This window comes from Halichoerus grypus, chromosome 2 (assembly GCF_964656455.1).
Source record: "Halichoerus grypus chromosome 2, mHalGry1.hap1.1, whole genome shotgun sequence".
Classification (NCBI taxonomy): domain Eukaryota; kingdom Metazoa; phylum Chordata; class Mammalia; order Carnivora; family Phocidae; genus Halichoerus; species Halichoerus grypus.
In genome coordinates, this window is record NC_135713.1 from 171,280,146 (window position 1) to 171,303,183 (window position 23,038).

A 23,038-nucleotide genomic window follows, 5' to 3' on the forward strand; every position below is an offset into this window, starting at 1 on the left:
GTTTTGAAGATCTGCCAATGTATGTGGGACTTCTAAAGCTGGGAGGAGCTGTTTATGTGCACAGGGTTCAATCTGCAATGTTTATACGGATATTCAGTGTATTAAAATTACACATTTAAAAATGAAAACCCGATTCTCCTTAATCTTTAAAAGTAACTTGGAAGCTTTTTTTCTTTCTATTAATAAACCTAACGACATAACACAAAGAGTAAACAGTCAAGAATCATATTTTTAATATATACAATGGAATATTATGCAGCCATCAAAAGGAATGAGATCTTGCCATCTGCAATGACGTGGATGGAACTGGAGGGTGTTATGCTGAGTGAAATAAGTCAATCAGAGAAAGACATGTATCATATGACCTCACTGATATGAGGAATCCTTAATCTCAGGAAACAAACTGAGGGTTGCTGGAGTGGGGGATGGGGTGGGAGGGATGGGGTGGCTGGGTGATAGACACTGGGGAGGGTATGTGCTATGGTGAGTGCTGTGAATTGTGCAAGACTGTTGAATCACAGATCTGTACCTCTGAAACAAATAATGCAATATATGTTAAGAAAGAAAAAAAAAGAAGATAGCAGGAGGAGAAGAATGAAGGGGGGGGAATCGGAGGGGGAGACGAACCATGAGAGACGATGGACTCTGAAAAACAAACTGAGGGTTCTAGAGGGGAGGGGGGTGGGAGGATGGGTTAGCCTGGTGATGGGTATTAAAGAGGGCACGTATTGAATGGAGCACTGGGTGTTATGCACAAACAATGAATCATGGAACACTACATCAAAAACTAATGATGTGGGGGGTATAGCTCAGTGGTAGAGCATTTGACTGCAAAAACTAATGATGTAATGTATGGTGATTAACATAACAATAAAAAATGGGAAAAAAAAGAATCATATTTTTAAAGACCAACAAACGACAGGGGAGAATAAGCTGTGTTAAGGAAAAAAGACGGGGCATAATATATGTATGGTACATTTTGATACACACATACACTCCAAAATGTCATGTAGGGAGATGAATGGATGACATTCCATTTTTTTATTTCTATATTTTTTTGGAATTGTTTGAATCTTGAAAATTGTGTGGGTGTTGCTTTTATAATTATAAAACAAGCCCTTTTCATTTTAAACGAAATTAAGCAGAAATTAGAATGATGTTACCCAATTTCCTTTTTCAAAATTGTTTTTGGCAATGGAATTCCTTTAAATGAAATTTTACATGGGAAATGAATATTTGAACAAATAAAAAAGTGGATCTGTTGAGTAGTAGTGGCAGATGCGGGCTTCACCTGCCAGCTCTCTGTCCTGCCCCCCACCTGACTTTTCTCTTCTCCCTCCCCTCCCCGCCCCCCACCAGCACCCAGCACCTGAGACACTCCCAAAGAACCCCAAGGCATCATGGGACTGAATTTAAAAACTTGTATTTTAGATGACGATTCATTGGTATAGCAAGCCTTTCATGGAATACTCATATGTATTCAAAGTAAATTATCAAAGAATTTTTAACATAAGATCCCATTTTTTAATTATTATGTTAATTACCATACATTACATCATTAGTTTTTGATGTAGTGTTCCATGATTCATTCTCTGCGTATAACACCCAGTGCTCCATGCAGAACGTGCCCTCTTTTTTTTATTCTGCTTTTTCTTTTTTCCTTTTTTATTATTATGTTATGTTAATCACCATACATTACATCATTAGTTTTTGATGTAGTGTTCCATGATTCACTGTTTGCATATAACACCCAGTGCTCCATGCAGAACGTGCCCTCTTTAACACCCACCACCAGGCTAACCCATCCCACCACTCCCTCCCCTCTAGAACCCTCACTTTGTTTCTCAGAGTCCATAGTCTCTCATGGTTCATCTCCCCCTCCAATTACCCCCCCCTTCATTCTTCCCCTCCTGCTATCTTTTTCTTCTTCTTTTTTTTTTTTTTTAACATACATTGTATTATTTGTTTCAGAGGTACAAATCTGTGATTCAACAGTCCTGCACAATTCACAGCACTCACCATGGCACATACCCTCCCCAATGTCTATCACCCAGCTGCCCCATCCCTTCCACCCCCCACCACTCCAGCAACCCTCAGTTTGTTTCCTGCGATTAAGGATTCCTCATATCAGTGAGGTCATATGATACATGTCTTTCTCTGATTGACTTATTTCACTCAGCATAACACCCTCTAGTTCTATCCACGTCCTTTCAAATGGCAAGATCTCATTCCTTTTGATGGCTGCATAATATTCCATTGTATATATATACCACCTCTTCTTTATCCATTCATCTGTCGATGGACATCTTAGCTCTTTCCACAGTTTGGCTATTGTGGACATTGCTGCTATAAACATCGGGGTGCACGTACCCCTTCGGGTCCCTACATTTGTATCTTCGGGGTAAATACCCAGTAGTGCAATTGCTGGATCATATGGTAGCTCTATTTTCAACTTTTTTTTTTTTTTTTAAAGATTTTATTTATTTATTTGAGACAGAGAGAATGAGAGAGAGAGAGCACATGAGAGGGGGGAGGGTCAGAGGGAGAAGCAGGCTCCCTGCCGAGCAGGGAGCCTGATGCGGGACTCGATCCAGGGTCTCCAGGATCATGACCTGAGCCGAAGGCAGTCGCTTAACCAACTGAGCCACCCAGGCGCCCTATTTTCAACTTTTTGAGGAACCTCCATACTGTTTTCCAGAGTGGCTGCACCAGCTTGCATTCCCACCAACAGCGTAGGAGGGTTCCCCTTTCTCCGCATCCCCATCAACATCTGTCATTTCCTGACTTGTTAATTTTAGCCATTCTGACTGGTGTGAGGTGATATCTCATTGAGGATTTGATTTGGATTTCCCTGATGCCGAGTGATGTTGAGCACTTTTTCATGTGTCTGTTGGCCATTTGCATGTCTTCTTTGGAAAAATGTCTGTTCATGTCTTCTGCCCATTTCTTGATTGGATTCTTTGTTCTTTGGGTGTGGAGTTTGGTGAGTTCTTTATAGATTTTGGATACTAGCCCTTTATCTGATATGTCATTTGCAAATATCTTCTCCCATTCTGTCAGTTGTCTTTTGGTTTTGTTGACTGTTTCTTTTGCTGTGCAAAAGCTTTTTATCTTGATGAAGTCCCAATAGTTCATTTTTGCCCTTGCTTCCCTTGCATTTGGCGATGTTTCTAGGAAGAAGTTGCTGCGGCTGAGGTCAAAGAGGTTGCTGCCTGTGTTCTCCTTTAGGATTTTGATGGACTCCTGTCTCACATTGAGGTCTTTCAACCATTTGGAGTCTATTTTTGTGTGTGGTGTAAGGAAATGGTCCAGTTTCATACTTCTGCATGTGGCTGTCCAATTTTCCCAACACCATCTGTTGAAGAGACTTTTTCCATTGGACATTCTTTCCTGCTTTGTCGAAGATTAGTTGACCATAGAGTTGAGGGTCCATTTCTGGGCTTTCTATTCTGTTCCATTGATCTATGTGTCTGTTTTTGTGCCAGTACCATACTGTCTTGATGATGACAGCTTTGCAATAGAACTGGAAGTCCGGAATTGTGATGCTGCCAGCTTTGCTTTGCTTTTTCAACATTCCTCTGGCTATTCGGGGTCTTTTCTGGTTCCATACAAATTTTAGGGTTATTTGTTCTATTTCTTTGAAAAAAGTGGATGGTATTTTGATGGGGATTGCATTGAATGTGTAGATTGCTCTAGGTAGCATTGACATCTTCACAATATTTGTTCTTCCAATCCATGAGCATGGAACGTTTTTCCATTTCTTTGTGTCTTCCTCAATTTCTTTCATGAGTATTTTATAGTTTTCTGAGTACAGATCCTTTGCCTCTTTGGTTAGATTTATTCCTAGGTATCTTATGGTTTTGGGTGAAATTGTAAATGGGATCGACTCCTTAATTTCTCTTTCTTCTGTCTTGTTGGTGTATAGGAATGCCACTAATTTCTGTGCATTGATTTTATATCCTGCCACTTTACTGAATTCCTGTATGAGTTCTAGCAGTTTTGGGGTGGAGTCTTTTGGGTTTTCCACAGAAAGTATCATATCATCTGCAAAGAGTGAGAGTTTGACTTCTTCTTTGCCGATTTGGATGCCTTTGATTTCTTTTTGTTGTCTGATTGCTGTGGCTAGGACTTCTAATACTCTGTTGAATAGCAGTGGTGATAGTGGACATCCCTGCCGTGTTCCTGACCTTAGGGGGAAAGCTCTCAGTTTTTCCCCATTGAGAATGATATTCGCTGTAGGTTTTTCATAGATGGCTTCTATGATATTGAGGTATGTACCCTCTATGCCTATACTCTGAAGAGTTTTGATCAAGAAAGGATGCTGTACTTTGTCAAATGCTTTTTCTGCATCTATTGAGAGGATCATCTTTTTCTTTCTTTTATTAATGTATTGTATCATGTTGATTGATTTGTGGATGTTGAACCAAACTTGCAGCCCAGAGATAAATCCCACTTGTTTGTGGTGAATAATCCTTTTAATGTACTGTTGGATCCTATTGGCTAGTATTTTGGTGAGCATTTTTGCATCCATGTTCATCAGGGATATTGGTCTGTAATTCTCCTTTTTGATGGGGTCTTTGTCTGGTTTTGGGATCAAGGTAATGCTGGCCTCATAAAATGAGTTTGGAAGTTTTCGTTCCATTTCTATTTTTCGGAACAGTTTCAGAAGAATGGGTATTAATTCTTCTTGAAATGTTTGGTAGAATTCCCCTGGGAAGCCATCTGGCCCTGGGCTTTTGTTTCTTGGGAGATTTTTGATGACTGCTTCAATTTCCTTAGAGGTTATAGGTCTGTTCGGGTTTTCTATTTCTTCCTGGTTCAGTTTTGGTAGTTGATATATCTCTAGGAATGCATCCATTTCTTCCAGGTTATCCAATTTGCTGGTATAGAGTTGCTCATAATATGTTCTTATAATTGTTCGTATTTCTTTGGTGTTGGTTGTGATCTCTCCTCTTTCATTCATGATTTTGTTGATTTGGGTCATTTCTCTTTTCTTTTTGATAAGTCTGGCCAGGGGTTTATCAATCTTGTTAATTCTTTCAAAGAACCAGCTCCTAGTTTCGTTGATCTGTTCTACTGTTCTTTTGGTTTCTATTTCATTGATTTCTGCTCTGATCTTTATGATTTCTCTTCTCCTGCTGGGTTTAAGCTTTATTTACTTCTTTTTCCAATTCCTTTAGGTATAGGATTAGGTTGTGTACTTGAGACCTTTCTTGTTTCTTGAGAAAGGCTTGTATTGCTATATACTTTCCTCTTAGGACTGCCTTTGCTGTATCCCAAGATTTTTAACAGTTGTGTTTTCATTTTCATTGGTTTCCATGAATTTTTTAAATTCTTCTTTAATTTCCGGGTTGACCCATTCATTCTTTAGTAGGATGCTCTTTAGCCTCCATGTATTTGAGTTCTTTCCAACTTTCCTCTTGTGATTGAGTTCTAGTTTCAAAGCACTGTGGTCTGAAAATAGGCAGGGAATGATCCTAATCTTTTGTTACTGGTGAGACCTGATTTGTGACCTAGGATGTGATCTATTCTGGAGAATGTGCCATGGGCACTAGAGAAGAATGTGTATTCTGTTGCTTTGGGATGGAATGTTCTGAATATGTCTGTGAAGTCCATTTGGTCCAGTGTGTCATTTAAAGTCTTTATTTCCTTGTTGATCTTTTGCTTAGATGATCTGTCCATTTCAGTGAGGGGGGTGTTAAAGTCCCCCACTATTATTGTATTGTTGTCAATGTGTTTCTTTGCTTTTGTTATTAATTGTGTTATATAATTGGCTGCTCCCATGTTAGGGGCATAGATATTTACAATTGTTACATCTTCTTGTTGGATAGACCCTTTAAGTAGGATATAGTGTCCTTCCTCATCTCTTATTACAGTCTTTGGTTTAAAATCTAATTTGTCTGATATAAGGATTGCCACCCCAGCTTTCTTTTGGTGTCCATTAGCGTGGTAAATGGTTTTCCACCCCCTCACTTTCAATCTGGGGGTGTCTTTGGGTCTAAAATGAGTCTCTTGCAGACAGCATATCGATGGGTCTTGTTTTTTAATCCAATCTGATAGCCTGTGTCTTTTGATTGGGGCATTTAGCCCGTTTACGTTCAGGGTAACTATTGAAAGATATGAATTTAGTGCCATTGTATTGCCTGTAAAGTGACTGTTACTGTATATTGTTTGTGTTCCTTTCTGGTCTATGTTGCTTTTAGGCTCTCTGTTTGCTTAGAGGACCCCTTTCAAGATTTCTTGTAGGGCTGGTTTCATGTTTGCAAATTCCTTTAGTTTTTGTTTTTCCTGGAAGCTTTTTATCTCTCCTTCTATTTTCAGTGACAGCCTATCTGCATATAGTATTCTTGGCTTCATATTTTTCTCATTTAGTGCTCTGAATATATCATGCCAGTCCTTTCTGGCCTGCGAGGTCTCTGTGGATAGGTCTGTTGCCCATCTAATGTTTCTACCATTGTAGTTTACAGATCTCTTCTCCTGAGCTGCTTTCAGGATTTTCTCTTTGTCTCTGAGACTCGTAAGTTTTACTATTAGATGTTGGGGTGTTGACCTATTTTTATTGATTTTGAGAGGGGTTCTCTGTGCCTCATGGATTTTGATGCCTGTTTCCTTCCCCAAATTAGGAAAGTTCTCTGCTATAATTTGCTCCAATATACCTTCTGCCCCCCTCTCTCTTTCTTCTTCTTCTGGGATCCCAATTATTCTAATGTTGTTTCATCTTATGGTATCGCTTATCTCTCTAATTCTGCCCTCGTGATCCAGTAGTTGTTTATCTCTCTTTTTCCCAGCTTCTTTATTTTCCATCATTTGGTCTTCTATATCACTGATTCACTCTTCTGCCTCATTTATCCTAGCAGTTAGTGTCCCCATTTTTTATTGCACCTCATTAATAGCCTTTTTTATTTTGACTTGATTAGATTTTAGTTCTTTTATTTCTCCAGAAAGTGTTTCTCTAATAACTTTCATGCTTTTTTCAAGCCCAGGTAGTATCTTTAAAATCATCATTCTGAACTCTAGTTCTGACATCTTACTAATGCCTGTATTGATTAGGTCCCTGGCAGTCGGTACTACCTCTTGTTCTTTTTGTTGAGGTGATTTTTTTTCCGTCTTGTCATTTTGTCCAGAGGAGAATAGATGAATGAGAGAATAAAATGCTAACAGGGTAACAACATCCCCAGAAAATATACTCTAAACAAACCAGAAAAGACCTGAAACCTAGGGAAAAGAAAGAGAAACGATGAAAAAAGAAAAAAGAAAAAGAAAAAGAAAAAGCTAGAAACAAACAAAAACAAAACAAAACCAAAAAGCAGAATATGATCAAATATGATCAGGCTGGTGCATAGATCAGTGCCACACACTAGATTTTGGGCGTATTTTGGTCTGTTAGAAGAAAGTGCCTCCCAAAATTTTAAAGAAAGAAAAACTTATATATGTACAAAAATAAGGGTTAATACAATGAAGGGATGGAATATGACTGAGAAGATGAAAATTATAAAAAATTTTAATAAAAGGAATTGATAAGAAGTTGTTTGAAAAAAGAAAGAAGAGGATTTAAAAAAAAAAAAATGGAGAGAATGTGATCAGGCAAGAGAGTAGAACACAGCCATACACTAGAGATTTAGGGTATATTTTGATCTGTTAGAAGAAACTGTATCTCAAAATTTTAAAGAGAGAACAACTTATATATATATATATATATATGCCAAAAATAAGGGTAACTACTATGAAGGGATAGAATATGACTCTAAAAATGAAAAATAAAAATATTTTTTAAAAAAGGGATTGATAAGATGTTGGTTGAAAAAGGGAAAAAGAAAAATTTAAAAAAAAAATGAACTTTGAAAGACTAAAGAATCATGGTAAAAAAGCCATGGATTCTGTGTGCAGTATTCCCCTAGTGCTGGAGTTCCGCTGATCTCATTGATCGGTAAACTTGGTCTTGGCTGGCTGTTCTCGCTGATCTTCTGGGGGAGGGGCCTGTTGCCGTGGTTCCCAAATGTCTTTGCCGGAGGCGGAATTGCCCCGCCCTTGCCGGTCCGGGCTAAGTGATCTGCTCGGGTTTGCTCTGGGGAGCTTTTGTTCCCTGCAAGCTTTCCATACAGCTTTGGAGGCGGAGAGTGAAGATGGCGGCCTCCCAGTCTCCGCCCCGGAGAAGCCAAGAACTCGGGGCCCCGCTCCTCAGTGAGCCCCCAGAGAAAAGCCATCAGTCACTCCCGTCTCCCCAGTCTCCGGCCACACTCCGTGCTCACCGGGCCTGTGACCGAGCGTTTCTATCTCTGGCACCCAACCCCGTGTGGAGTCTCCAAACCCAGCAGATCCCCGCGGTGCGCTCCTGTGCAGCTCCTCCCGGGGGAGGAGGGGGAGTCTCCCCGGATCTGCCGCTTGTTGGGTCCCTGCTGGAGGAGCAGTGGCCCGACTGTGCCGCGGATCATGGTTTATGGCAACCCGGAGCTGAGAGCCCGCGCCTGGGCTCCGTCTCTGCAGCCAGCTTCCCCGCTCCGATACCTGGGAGCTCTGCCGCACTCAGGCACCCCCGGTCTTTCTGTGACCCCGAGGGTCCTGAGACCACACTGTCCCACGAGGTTTCCACCCCCTGCTTAGCCACCGGAGTGACGTCCCTCAGCAGAGCAGACTTCTAAAAGTTCCGATTTTGTGCTCCGCGGCTCTATCACTTGCCAGAAGCGGCCGACGGAGGCCCCTCCCCGCCGTCTATCCTCCCGAATATCGCCTCGGATTCACTTCTCCGCACGTCCTACCTTCCAGAAAGTGGTCGCGTTTCTGTTCAGAGAGTTGCTGCTATTCTTTTCTTCGATCTCCTGTTGAGTTTGTAGGTATTCAGAATGGTTTGATCCCCATCCAGCTGAATTCCTGAGACCAGACGAAATCCAGGTCTCCTACTCCTCTGCCATCTTGCTCTGCTCCAAGATCCCATTTTTTGAAACTCCGTGCATTTTATAGAATTAGCTATACATCTGAATAAACACACAGGCACTGACTAGTGGAAAGAAATAGCCAGAGTGTAAAATCTTGTTATATCTGAACATAGAACCAAGGCTGCCTTTTATTTTCGTATTTTTGCTCATCTGTATTTTCTAATTTTCCTAAGATGAGCATGTATCGCTTTTATAATAAGCAAAAAAAAAAAAAGCCCTTTTTTTCAAGGTGAGTAGGAGTTGAGAGAATGATTTATTTTAGATGCAGTCTAGTGTTATTTTTCTGCCAGTAAGAGATCCAGGTGATATTTGAGAATTATGGCTTGAGGTCTAATTACTTTTTTTAAAAAATGCAGCACTACTTTATTCGGGCATATTTTATATACAATAAAATCCTCAGATCCTAAGCGTATAACTGGATGAATGCTGCCACATATATATTCCTGTGAATGTATTACTTGTTGTTGGTGTTGTTGCTCTCTTCAACTTTTACACCTAATTCTGGATTCTGCCTAATTTTTTTTTTACTGAGGTATAACTGACTTACAAGAAACTATCCATATTTAAAATATACAATTTGGTCAGTTTTAATGTGGGAAGAAAGTCAGGTATTCTTGGGTTTCAATTCTGGATCTGGATCTTTCCAGAAAATTAGGTAAATTATTTAATCTCCCTGACCCCACTTTTCTTACCTGTGACTCATATTTTCATGATTTCACAGGGTTTTTCAGAGGACTAAGTCGTGTAGAGCCACGCAGCATAGCCCCCAGCCTACACTAGGTTATCTAAGAAATAATGGCTGTTGTGGATCCTGTCTTTTTCCAGATAGGAAGCCCGAGACACAGGGAGGTTAGAAATGTGCTTAAGGTCACACAACGGGGCAGAGAATACAGCTCCCTGTGTGACTTGAGTCTTCCTGTTGGGAACCTTTAAAGATGTCTTTTCCCAAGGGGATCCCCAAACTGTGAGAAGGGCCGTCTGGTGGCCAAGGAGTGGAGAACCAGCAGCTCTCCAGCCCTCTGGCTGCCTTGCCCGGAACCCTGGCCGCAGAAAGAGTGATGATGCCCAAGGCACCATGTTGCCTCTGGCAAATCACCCACCTTGCAAGCCTCAGTTTTCTCACCTGTGAAAGGGAGAAATGAGATCTATAATGACAACATTTGGAGTCTCTTGTGCATCATATGAATTAACAGCTGACATCAATTTTGAAAGCTCTGCAAAAGTGACCCAATGGTTCAGCGTTAAGTTCTTTGAGAGAATAGAGTGTCAGAATTTTACAGCAGAAAGGACCTTGAGAATCATCATGTGCTAGGTTTCCCGCCCCCCAGGGATGGGGTAATAATCATGTTAATGAACAAAATACTTCTCAAGGTGTCAAGGGCCTACTTGGTGCACTACTGGCAGTTTTCCAGATACCATTCCATCTATTCTTCACCACAACCAGCTAGATAGACAGTACCAACTCCACTTTACAGATGAGGAAATAAAATCCAAGAGAGTTTAATTGTCCAAAGTCACATGGCTGAGAATCTTCTAGTGCAAGGCGTGTGCTTCTATAACAGGATTCCTCAGAGTCTTTCAGAAAATAAAGGAAAAAGAAACACTTCCTAGCTCATTTCATGAGTCCAGTAAGACCTTGATACCAAACCTGTTAGGAACACTACAAAAAAAAAAAAAAGTGAAAATTAGAGACCAATATTATCCATGAACATAGGCACAAAAATTCTCAAAGAATATATAAAAATAATACATCACCACTGAGTGAGGTTTATTCTAGCAGTACAAGGGGTTTTCAACATTTAAAAAAAAAATGAATTCCCCACATTAAAAAAAAAGAAAAATCATGTGATGATCACTTCAAAATGTACAGAAAAATCACTTGATGAATTCAACACCAATGCATGACTTTTTAAAAAAGTAACTATAACCTCAAAATAAAATAGAACATCCTCAATCTGATAAAGGGCAATATAACAAAAAAATTTACAAATAACAAAATTTTTAATAGTACTAAATTAAATACTTTCCATTGAAGAGTAGGACCAAAGCAAGGATCTGATCTACTTATAAATATTGCATTGGCTATCATAGCCAGAATAATAAGGCAAGATAAATACATAAAAGGCATACATACAGATCAGAAAGAAAGAAATAGAGCTGTCTTTGTTCCCAGATATTGTGACTTTTAATCCTAAGGAATCTATAAAGACAACACTAGAATTACTAAGTGAATTTAACAAGGATTCAAGATACCCAATATAATCAATATACCAAAAAATGTAATTCTATATACTAGTGACAAACAAATGGAAAATGGAATTAAAGAAATATCATTTATAATAGCATCCAAATGCTTAAAATACTTACGGATAACATTTACAAAATATATGCAAGACATCTATATTGAAAACTACCGGAGAATATAAAGAGAAATCAAAGAGAGCCTAAATATTAGTGGAAAGCCATACCATGTTTGTGGAAAAGAAGGTTAAACACCACTTCTGTCCAAACTTATCTATGAAATTCAGTGAAATACAGCCAAAATTACATTTGGCTTTGTTATAGAAATTGACAAGCTAGTTGTAATTTATTTGAAAATGCAAAGGACCTATAATAATCAAAACAATTATGATAAAAGATCAAAGTTAATCAGTACCGGATTTCAGAATTTACTATAAAACTACAGAAATCAAGAGGTTCCATTGGCAGAGTCAAATATATCAGTGAAATACAACAGAGAGTCAGAAATAGACCCATCCGTGTATGGTCAGTCGACTTTGGTTAAGGTAATTCAGTGGAGAAAGGTAAGCCTTTCAACAAACGGTACTGGCTTGATGGGTATCCAGAAGCCTCAACTCCTACCTTACACCATACACAAAAATTAATTCAAGATGAAGCATTAAATAAAAACTAAATGATGATTATAGAGTCTTAAAGAGAAAACAGGAGACAATCTTTCCAACCCTGCTACTGTTAAAAAGAAAACCATAGGCTCAAAATGCAATCACTCATGCTAGGCCACATCACCAAACTGAGGATTAACATCTAACCTAATTACAATTTCAACCTCCCCAGAAATGTAGTCTTAACTGCTCTGTCAGGAATCTTCTGTTGAGCTCCAATAAGGTAGTCTGTTACATGGCATTCTTCATGCCCCCAGAGAAGATGAGGTCATCCATCTAATAATACCCTTTTGTCCCCAAAGGATGACCTCACCTAAAATAATCCTTTTTTCTGTTTATGACTTTTTTGTCCTGACTTTAAAAACCTTTCCCTTTCTGTAACCCTTTGGAGCTACTTGCTACTTGTTAGATGCTGTCCAATTCATGAATCATTTAATAAAGCCAATTAGATCTTCAAAGTTACTCAGTTGAATTTTGTTTTTTAACAGTGCAAAGTCTGACTAAAGAGGACAGAAAAATCACTAATCACCCCTGGAAGGAAGAAGGAAGGAAGGAAGGAAGGGAGGGAGGGAGGAAGGAAGGAAGGAAGGAAGAAAGGAAGGAAGGAAAGAAGGAAGGAAGGAAACAAAAGGAAGAAGGAACGAAGGGAAAACTGCTAAACTGAACTTCAAACTGAAAACTTCTGCTCTTTAGAAAACACTGCTAAGAAACTGAAAAGCAATGCCACATAATGTAGAAAATACATACATCTGACAAATGACTTGTATCCAAAATATAAAAGTAACTGTTTCAAGTCAATAATAAAAATGGGCAAACAACTTGAATAGTGACTCCTCAAAAACATATACAAATGGCCAATAAGCACCTGGAATGATGCTCAACATCATTAACCATTAAAGAATTACACATTCAACCCAAAGTGTGATACAATATCACACACATTAAAATGGCTAAAAGTAAAACAAAAAAAGAAAGAAAAGAGAAAAGGAAAACCTTAATCACTAGTGAGTATTGGAAAACTGGAATTCTCATACTGGGGGGTGTAAAATTGAGTAACTGCTTTGGAAGGCAGTTTGTCAGTTTCTTATAAAGTTAAACTTGTATCTACCCTGATGACCCATCAGTTTCACTTCTAGAAATTTACCCGAGACAAATAAAAGCATTTGTCCACACCAAGACTTGTTCACAAGTGCTCCTGCAATCTTATACACCATAGCAGGTGTGAAACTGGAAACAGCCCAAATGTCTATCAACAGCAGTGGATAAGCTCTTACATTTCTACATGTGAGTGCCATTTAACAATAAAAAGAAACGAATTACTGATACATATAAAAGCATGGATGAATATCGAAACACTTTGTTGTGCCAGAGAAGGCCAACGCAGAAGAATACATATTGCTCACTCCATTTACATAAAGTTCTGGGAGAGACAAAACTGAGCTCTGGTAAGAGAAACCAGATCAGAGATTGCCTGGGGTGGAAGGAACAAGTCCAAAATAGAGTCATTTGCCCCCTACAGAGCAAAACCGAGGTTTAATTGCAATTTCAACCTATCCCAGGAATGTGACCATTTAACCATCAATCCGAAATTTCCTGGCCTGCACCTAGTGAAGTAATCTGCATAAAAACTACATTAAAAAGCTACATAATCTACACATCTACATAATTTACACAAAATCTACATAATTAATCTACATAATCTACATTAAAAATCTAATAATCCACATTAAACAAAAACCCTGCCTTTCCCTTCTCCCCAAGACATATAACAATCCTTTCTTTTCTCTTGCTAATAGACGCTTGATCCACCCTCCTCCCTATAAAAACCTTTCATTTTGTACAACTCGGAGCATCTCTCTACTTGCTATATGGGATGCTGCTTAATAAAGCCAGTTAGATCTTCAGATTTACTCACAGTACAAAAGGCTGCAAGGAAACTTTCTGGGGTAAGGCAAATGTTCTGTATTTTGATTGGGACGATGGTTCCATGGGTATATACATTTGTCAGAATTCATCAAGATGTACACTTAAATTGCATCCATTTTATTATTTGTCAATAGGTTGTACACCAATAAATTTGATTTAAAAAAATAAAAGTTTCCCAGGTATTTCTTAGGTCGATTGAAGGATGAGCACCACTCATCTCTGCCAGATTGCTTCCGTCTCCTTTATCTTTTCATGGCAGTTCAGATGACACCTGGCACACGATAAGTACTCCATACACAGACTGAAAGAAGGTGGGGTGGCCGAGGCAAATCACTGGAAGAAAGAAGGGAGGAGCAGGGTCCCAAGTCAGAGCAGAAGTAGACAAGATCCGCTCTGTACTACAAACCTCTTCCACCACCAGGTGGCATCAGAGAGCACGAGAGATGCTATTCCTAATCTATCCAGCAGATGGCAGCAGGTCCACATCAACCTCTAAGGACACCAAATTGAATTTTCAAGATCTTTTGTGCCCTGGGCGTCTCCTCAGGATTTCTGTCCTCCAATTGCCGCTATCTCTGACAGGCAGAAAAGGGAGACTTACTGGGGAGAGGATGGGAACACACCCGTGAGCCCCACGTATGCCAGGCACTGTTCTCCACACTTTGTAGGCAGGATCTCCTACCGCCTCAACCCTGCATCGAGGACACCAGTTTCTTTATCCTGCAGACAGGCAAATAGATCCCAGAAAGGGACACTATGGTCCTCAGCACCGAGCTAGATGTGGTAGAGATGGGGTTCGAGCCAGACTTTTCTCTCCAGCCAACACTGTCCAAGCCTGTAGGACAGAATGATTGATGCAGAGTTGAGCAAGAGTAGCTGATACTTCTTGAGTGCTCATGGAAGGAACGTTCCATTAATTCATTGAATCGGTGCAACCAGGCGAGGCAGGGACTATTTCTATTCCCCTTTGAAAGCCAGGTGGTGAAACTGAGGTACTGAGAGAGACGAGCTTGCAAAGTCTGCACCGTTAGTAAAAGTGGGGGCCGGTGTTGGAACCTCAGACCCTTAACCAGCGGACTATTCACTACGTGGCTATTTTATCAAACCCTGTGGGGCTGCGGAGGAGGCTTCTGGCTGCAGAGGGCTTATCAGTCCTGCTCCTTCCAAACACCCAGACGCGACTAAGAATGGCTTCTTCCTCCACCATGTCGTTCCATAGGGGCCAGGGGGGCATTCAGGGGCTCACTGCTGTCTCTGCCTGGGTCCCCAGCTCTTAGGAGTCTTCTAAGACCCAGGGCTGTCCCTCCGTCTAGCCAGCCAGCCCTTACTGAGTACCTACTGAGTGCCACACATAAACTATGGCAACAGGGCCTGCCTGCCAAGAGCTCTTGTATTGGGGGTAAGATCATTTGCAAGTACAGGAAAAAATAAAACCACAGAGACAGAATTCTGTGGGTGACTAATCAGCATGTGGGTAGCAGAGAATTTTTGCTTAGTCAGGGAGGATTTCCGGGAGGGGGGGTTCCTGCCCTTGACCCTCCAGAGTGCATAGGGTTTGAGGAGATGGAGGAAGGACAGCATACAGCCTTGGCAAGAGTGAGGAGCTTTGAAGAGAATAGAGACACTGGCTAGATCAGATGGAGGGTCCCGTGGGGAATGGCTGGACCGGTGGGTTAGGGACAGATCCTGGAGGGTCCTGAGGGCCCGGAAGAGGGCCTTTCACTGTATTTGATAAAATAATGTTTATGATGGCTCAGGAGTGTATAGGAGGGCGTGGCAAGATAAAGTCAGCTCCAGGGAAGATTCGTGTGGGCCAGCTGAGCAGAACAGAAGGGGACTGAAGAGCCTGCAGGGGAGGGAGAAAGGGAGCCTGGTCGTGTGGCATAGGGGGCAGGCATCATAGATGAAGACATCTAAACCCCACAAGAGCCTGGAAGACCTGTGCCACTATCTCTGTTTTATAGATGACGAAAACAAGACCTGTGTGTTTAAGGAAGCTCCCCAGGGTTACCCTGTCTAAGCCCAGCAGAGCCAGGGTTTCAACTCACACAGACTGACACCGAAGTGTGCGTTCGTAACCATAATGCTATATTGCCTTCACATTGCTGATGCAGCCCAAGGCAGGCTGGCTAAGTTGGAGAGATCGTTCCCCTTGGCGGGGATATCTAGCAGGGCTGAGGGGACAGGGCCGATGAAAGCATTAGCACTGGTCCCATAAAGATGCCCCTAGGGCTCAAGATCTTCAGTGTCCCCAAACCAATTGTTGAAGATACATACCTGGAATTTTAGACATGTGGAGAGCTGATGGTCAGCTCTCTGGTCATACCTGGCTTGTGAACATAGAGGCTATAGCAGAAACAGGTACTCGGGGGTGTCTATTCTTTGAGGCTGATGGAAGTCAGGGTGGCCTCCAAGAGACAGAAGCTTTCGGAGAAATGAATCCAGCACTGCCAATGCTAAACATCTGTATCACCCGTTCCCGGCGCGGGAGGAGATGACCGCCACCCACCCCACCTGGGGTCCAAGTGCACCTGAAGTCCGGGGGGTAGAGTGGGCAGGAAGCACTCCTCAAAGCACATGGGAACTTCTCCCCCCAGCTCCTTGGATTCAGCTGGAGATGCGGACTACAGATTGTGTTTGTTCATCTGTCCTGGCCAAGCCCCAGTGGTATTTCTGCAAAACAGAGTCCTGTCTGGAGTGACAATGGCCATGGCATACAGGTGGTAGGCAGCAAGCCTCCCGTGGCATTTGCCAGTGTGGTCATGCACGTTGGAAGCACTACAGGAGGGGATGGGAGTGGGTACAGGGGGAGAGGGATGGCGGCACTGGGTCCCCACGGGAGGAAACTGGAATGAAGCTGGTGGCAAAGAAGCATTTGTAGCTCATGGGAATTTGGGGCAAACGGTCACACACACACCGTTTTGTACTCTAGTTTTCAGAGTTCCAGAAGCCCTCTGAGATTTCAGAAGAATCCAACACCCGTCAGGGCTGTGGTCAGCAGCCCCCTGAGGTTACCTTGTCTTGACTCTCTGCCATAACTCGAGACCCCATCCCACACAGAGGACAGAAGTGTCACCACCTCCCAGGGTTAGGATCCCCAAGATGTGACTTTCTCCATGTGGCTTTTTTCACTTTTCAGGCTGAACGGCTGCTCTGAGCTTTCCCTCCATCCCCTCTGGCCGCTTCTCCCACCAGCCACTTCCCCCTGGCATGCCCCACTCCACAGCTCCCTCCAGAGGGCTCAGTCACGTGCTCCACACAGGTGTCCCAGGAGGCTCCATGCAGGAGAGAAGGGCAAATGCACAATAAATATCAGGGTCCATTCTTAGGCCAGTCTCAACTTAAACCCCACCTGCCCCCACATCATGGGCTTCATCCTCAGAACTGAGTCCCTTCCTCCACCTCTGCTTTGTTCCTTCCCTTGGGTCCCCCAGTCCTTACACCCACCAACGGAACCGAAATGCCTCTCTAGTAAAAGTTGTCTCCAGCCAGCAAGTTCCCTTTCCACATTCTTGCATCAAGAAATGAGCTCTTCCTTTCCAGCCCTTCCCTTCCTGATGAGGCCTGGAGATCTGGGACGCAGGACAGCGGGGGTCTGAGAGTGTTTTCCCAGTGCAGAAGCAGCCTTATTTCTTCAGCCGTCAGCTGGGGGATGCTGGTGGTTTTTCTGTACTACTTCTTTTTTCTTTTGGGTCACTGCACACACATCTTCAAAGACACAGGTCTCACTACTCTTCTACTGTTGCTTGGCCCCTGATCACACCTCATGTACCCCTCTGGACAGGGCCACAAGGAACCCCAGCAGAAGGAGGAGGAAGGCAGAGGAGGAAAGACACAAAAAGAGACTGAATATAGAAGCTCAGGGGCCAGGTGAGAGCTTGGTTGTGGGTCTGGCCTAGGGACCTCACACCTCTGGGTGCGGTACCTCCAGACATGCTTGCTGAGGGATAGACAATATCCACAGGACCTGGGAGTGATTTCCAGTTCTGATGATCTGAGATTTGCTTGTAAATCATGAAAGTGAGTCTGAGGTCAAAGAGATATCAGGCTTTCAGGAAATGGAGATTATGAACTTGACTTCTCCGTCCAAAAGGCTGATGTCACCTGGCGGAGACTCTCAGAAGTAAGCAGTCTAAATTGACCTCTTAGAGAATATGGTGGGAGAAGAAAGGAAAGAAAGAGAAAGAAAGAGAGACAGAGAGACAGAGAGAGAGAAAGAAAAAGAAAGAAAGAAAGAAGAAAGAAAGAAAGAAAGAAAGAAAGAAAGAAGAAAGAAAGAAAGAAAGAAAGAAAGAAAGAAAGAAAGAAAGAAAGAAAGAAAGAAAGAAAAAGAAGAAGAAAGAAAGAGAGAAAGAAAAAGAGAGAAGAAGGAGAAGGAAGAAAGGGAAAGGGGGAAGGGAAGGGAAGGAAAGGAAGGAAGGAAGGGAGGGAGGGAGGGAGGGAGGGAGGAAACACTCACTGACTATCGCTTATGTGCCAAGTAATATTCAGGGATCTACCATACATTATATCATGGCTTTTTTTTTTAATTGAGAAGTAATTCATACCATAAATATTCACCCTTATTCAGTGGTTTTAGTGTATTCACAAAGTTGTGCAACCATCACCACCATTTAACTCTAGAATATTTTCATCAATCCAAAAAATAACTCCATATCCATTAGCAGCCACTGTCCCCAGCCCCAGCCCCTGGAAACCACAAATCTACTTTCTGTCTGTACTGATTTACCTCTTCTGGACATTTCACATGGAATATGTGGCATTTTGTAATAGGTGTCTTTCACTTAGTGGAATGTTTTTCCAGATTCATCCATGTTGTAGTATGTTGCTACTTTATTCCTTTTAATGGCTGAATAATATCCTATTGTATGTATGTACCAACTTTTGTTGATCCCTTCAGCAGTTGATGAACGTTTGGGTTGTTTCTACTTTTTGGCTATTTTGAATCATGCGGCTAGGAACATTCGTGTACAAGTTTTTGTATGGACATATGTTCTCAATTTTCTTGGGTAGCTACCCAGAGTAGAATAGCAGGGTATTATGGCAACTCTATATCTGAGAAACTGCCAAACTCCTTTCTATAGTGGTTGCACGATTTTACACTCTCACCAGCATGTATGAGGGTTCTAATTTTTCCCTGTCCCCAACACTTGTAATTGCCCATCTTTTTTTATTATTGCCATCCTTGTGTGTATGGAGTAGTATATCACTGTGGTTATGATATGCCCTTTCCTAATAACTAATGATATTGAGCCTCCTTTTATGTGCTTATTGGACATTTGTATCTTTTCTTTTTATATCTTCTTTGAAGATCATGCTTTGCTAAGCAGTCCTACCAAACTCAGGCTTTAGAGAGTTTAATCCTTTTACATTTAATGTAATCACTAATAAAATAAAACTTAAACCTGCCATTTTGTCATTTGTTTTCTGTTAGTCTATGTCTTTCTTGTTCCTCTATTGCTCTATACCTTCTTTTGTGTTAGCTTTTTCTAATGCATTTTCAAATTCTCCTGTTTTTGTTTACTATACTTTTTAAAATTTATTTTCTTACTGCATGTTTTGGGAATTACAATTAACATCTTAATTTACAACAATCTAGTTTATATTAATGTCAACCAAATTTCAGTAGCATATAAAAAATTTTGTTTCCATATAACTTCATTCCTTAACCCCTGTGGTTTCAGGGGTTTTATTTGCTATTATTGTCACACAAATCACATCTTTATACATTGTATGTATATCAAAATGCATTTAGTGTTATTGCTTTATACAGCTGTCTTTTAAATCAGGAGAAAAATATAAATAAAAATACAAACACAAAAAAATGCAAAAAAAGAAAAATGTAAACAAAAATACATTCCCATTTGACACTCTTTATTTCTTTATGTGAATTCTATTTTTTGCCTAGTGTATTTTATTTCATCCTGAAGGGATGCACTTTAGTACTTTTTTAAAAAGATTTTATTTATTTATTTGAGAGAGAGAGAGCGCACAAGCTGGGAGAGGGGCCGAGAGAGAGGGAGAAGCAGACTCCCCAATGAACAAGGAGCCCAGTGCGGGACTATCCCAGGAGCTGGGATCATGACTTGGGCCGAAGGCAGACACTTAACCAACTGAGCCACCCAGGTGCCCCTCACTTTAGTACTTCTCGTAGAACAGATTTGCTAAGCAGCAAAATCTCTCAGTTTTTATGTTTGTGAGAACGACTTAATTTCTTCTTCACTTTTAAAAGATTGTTTTATCCAATATAGAGTTCTTGGTTGACAGTTTTTGCTTTCAGCTCTTTGAATAAATCAAGCCTCTGCCTCCTGGCCTATGTAGTTTTTGATGATAAATCAGCTGTTAATATTACTGAGTATCTTTTATATGTGATGAATTTCTCCTCTCTTGCTGCTTTCACATTGTCTCATTGTCTTTGGCTTTTGAAGGTTTGATTATGATGTGTCTTTGTGTAGATCTATTTACATTTATCCTACTTGAAGTTTGTTCAGCTTTTTAGATGTGTAGATTAATGCTTTTCATCAAATTTGGGGATTTTTAGGCCATTATATATGCAAGTATTCCTTCATCATCTTTCTCTCTCTTCTATCTCTCTGGGACTCCCATTCTGTGTATGTTGGTACAATTTTTGGTGACCTGTAAGTCTCAAATTTCTGTTCTTTTTTTTTTTTTCTTTTTTTTCCCTTCTATTCCTCAGACTGGATCATTTCAATAGACGTATCTTCAGGTTTCCTGATTCTTTCCCCTGCTTACTCAAATTTGATGTTGAACTCCTCTAGGAAATTTTTCATTTCTGTTGTACTTTTCAACTTCAGGTTTTCTATTTGGTTGTTTTTAATAACTCCTATATATTTATTAATAATCTCTATTTAGAGACACACCATTCTCATACTTTCCTTTAGTTCTTTAGATATGACTTCATTTAGTTTTTAAACATATTTAAAATACATTAATTTAACGTCTTTGTCTAGAAGTCCATCTGGACTTCTGCAAGGATAGTTTATATTGACTTTTTTTTCCACTGTGTATATGTCCTACATTCTTGTTTCTTTTCATGTCTTACAATTTTTTGTTGGCATCTGGACATTTTAAATAATACAATGTGGCAACTCTGAAAATCAGATTCTCCCCTCCCCCCAAGGTTTGTTGTTTCTTTTTTGTTTGTTTAGTGATCTTTCTGAACTAGTTCTATGAAGTCTGCATTTTTGTTATGCGTGACCACTGAAAACTCTTCTCAGTTAGCTTAGTTGTTAAATAGTGATTGGACAAAGATTTCCTTAGATGCCTGGAACCAATAAGTCTCCCAGTCTTTGCCAAAGGGCTCTGTGTGCTTTGGAGCATACCTTCAACTTCAGCTGGTGTTTACAATTCTACCTTAGCCTTCACCTCCTGCTTGTTTAGTATCTCAAGGTTAGCCAGAGGTGAGAGCTTAGGGTCTTTTAAGACTTCCCTGGCCTATGCACAGTGCTATGCATATGCATGCCTTCTCAATTCTTCATAGCTTTGTTAGGTGTTGATAATCCCATTCAATGATCTGCAAACTGAGGCCCAAATATGTTAAGTGACTTACATAAGCTCCCCTTCAAACAGTGAGGGACACAAGATTCAAACCCAAAGTCATGCTCTTTCTGCTCCCAAAGTCATGCTCTTTCTGCAAGACACCTTCAACTTCCACGGGTATCCCTCTTCCATGCTCACTGGTAATCCTGGCTTTAACCCAGCATAGAAGCCTTCTACACCAAGTTTGAGATTGAAAGGTCAGCTCATGGGAGTTGGCAAGCACCTGGGGTTAGAGACTTAGAGTCAAAGCTAATTCTAAGGAATCTCAAGAATGGAGGAAGGAAGGCTCACCCCATGCGTGATAAGCCAAAACTGCCTGTGCATTCTTGGGCCTGGGGGGAAACTTCAAGACCATCACAACTGACTCTAGGCCATTTTAAAAGCTGTCTTTTGCTGGGCCCCACTACGGGTACCTGGTCCCCTGACAAGCACTTAGACTATAGTAGGTCTATGAAACAGCAAAAGAAAACCTCAGCAAATGGCTTACTTATAAGGTGGCATATGATTCCAGAGTCTAAGATCTTAACTCCAAGGATCAACTTTCATTGAATCCTTTCCACGGAATCCTTGGACAGGGAACTCATTACCTTCCAGGGCAACTCATTCCTCCTTCCCGCCCCTCTGCTTGTCAGAAAAACAGCCCAGCACAGGGGAACAAGAGGAGTCTTCAGAAGTTTAGCTCTTTGATTACCCACCCCGCCTTCTGACCTGCATGATTTTGCCAAGTCACTTCCTCTCTCTGAACCCGTTTCTTCATTTAAGAAACAGACAAAGCATGCCTGGTTGGCAAGGCTGTCAGAGGGTTGATGACATAAAGCCATCAGGCACACTCAGTAGAACAGTTCAACAATAGCAGCTATTATTGGGTTCTTCCTTTAAGGAATTAAAGTCTGTGTCTTGGCAGTTTCCACCCATTATCCCTAATTCTGTTCCTTCAGCCCAAATTCCCCAATTGGTACTTTCAGATCTTGCATACAACCATTACATTGCCCCTTTTTATTTATGCTAAACCACTCTTCTCCCTGAACAGCTCCCCAAACACATGACTTCCTTCACCACCATATTTCCTCTCCTCTAGGGATAAGACCTGTTCCCCCCACCACCCACAGCGTGAGAAGGTCAGCAAACTGCTCTGACCAGCAGAGAGAAAAAAGGGCATCTCTTACTGCCTCATTTCAAAGCTTGTACCTCTTGTAATGAAGCCCAAGGGCACGTTTTCTGTTAGCTATGCCATACTGTGGGACGACCCGGGACTATCCAGAGCCTCCTATTTGCACCTAAATTTGTGGATCACAAAGTCAATATCTTTCCCAAACCTTTTATTTACTTTTTTTTTAAACTGATGCCTGTGTCTTTTTTAAATGCATTTTTTAAAATGCATCTTGTTGGAGTCAGCACATGTCCCAGACTGCTGAGGCCCTGATGGTCACATCCATCTTAAAGCAAAGTCGTCTTAAAGCAAAGCATCAGCTATAATGAAAATAAATCCTACTACATCATCTGATTTCCTCCCATCTCCCCATGCTCTTCTACCCACCAACTGCAAATGTCCTAGGTATATGAGCACCTGAGGCCATTTCAACAAGAAACAAGACTGGGGCCTGGGAGATGCTGAAATTAAGTCCCTGAGTATTTATGGGACACCTGATGTGAAGCAGGCATTTGCAGACCCCAAACCTTATGTGACCTTCCCAACAATCCTCTGCAGAGATCGTC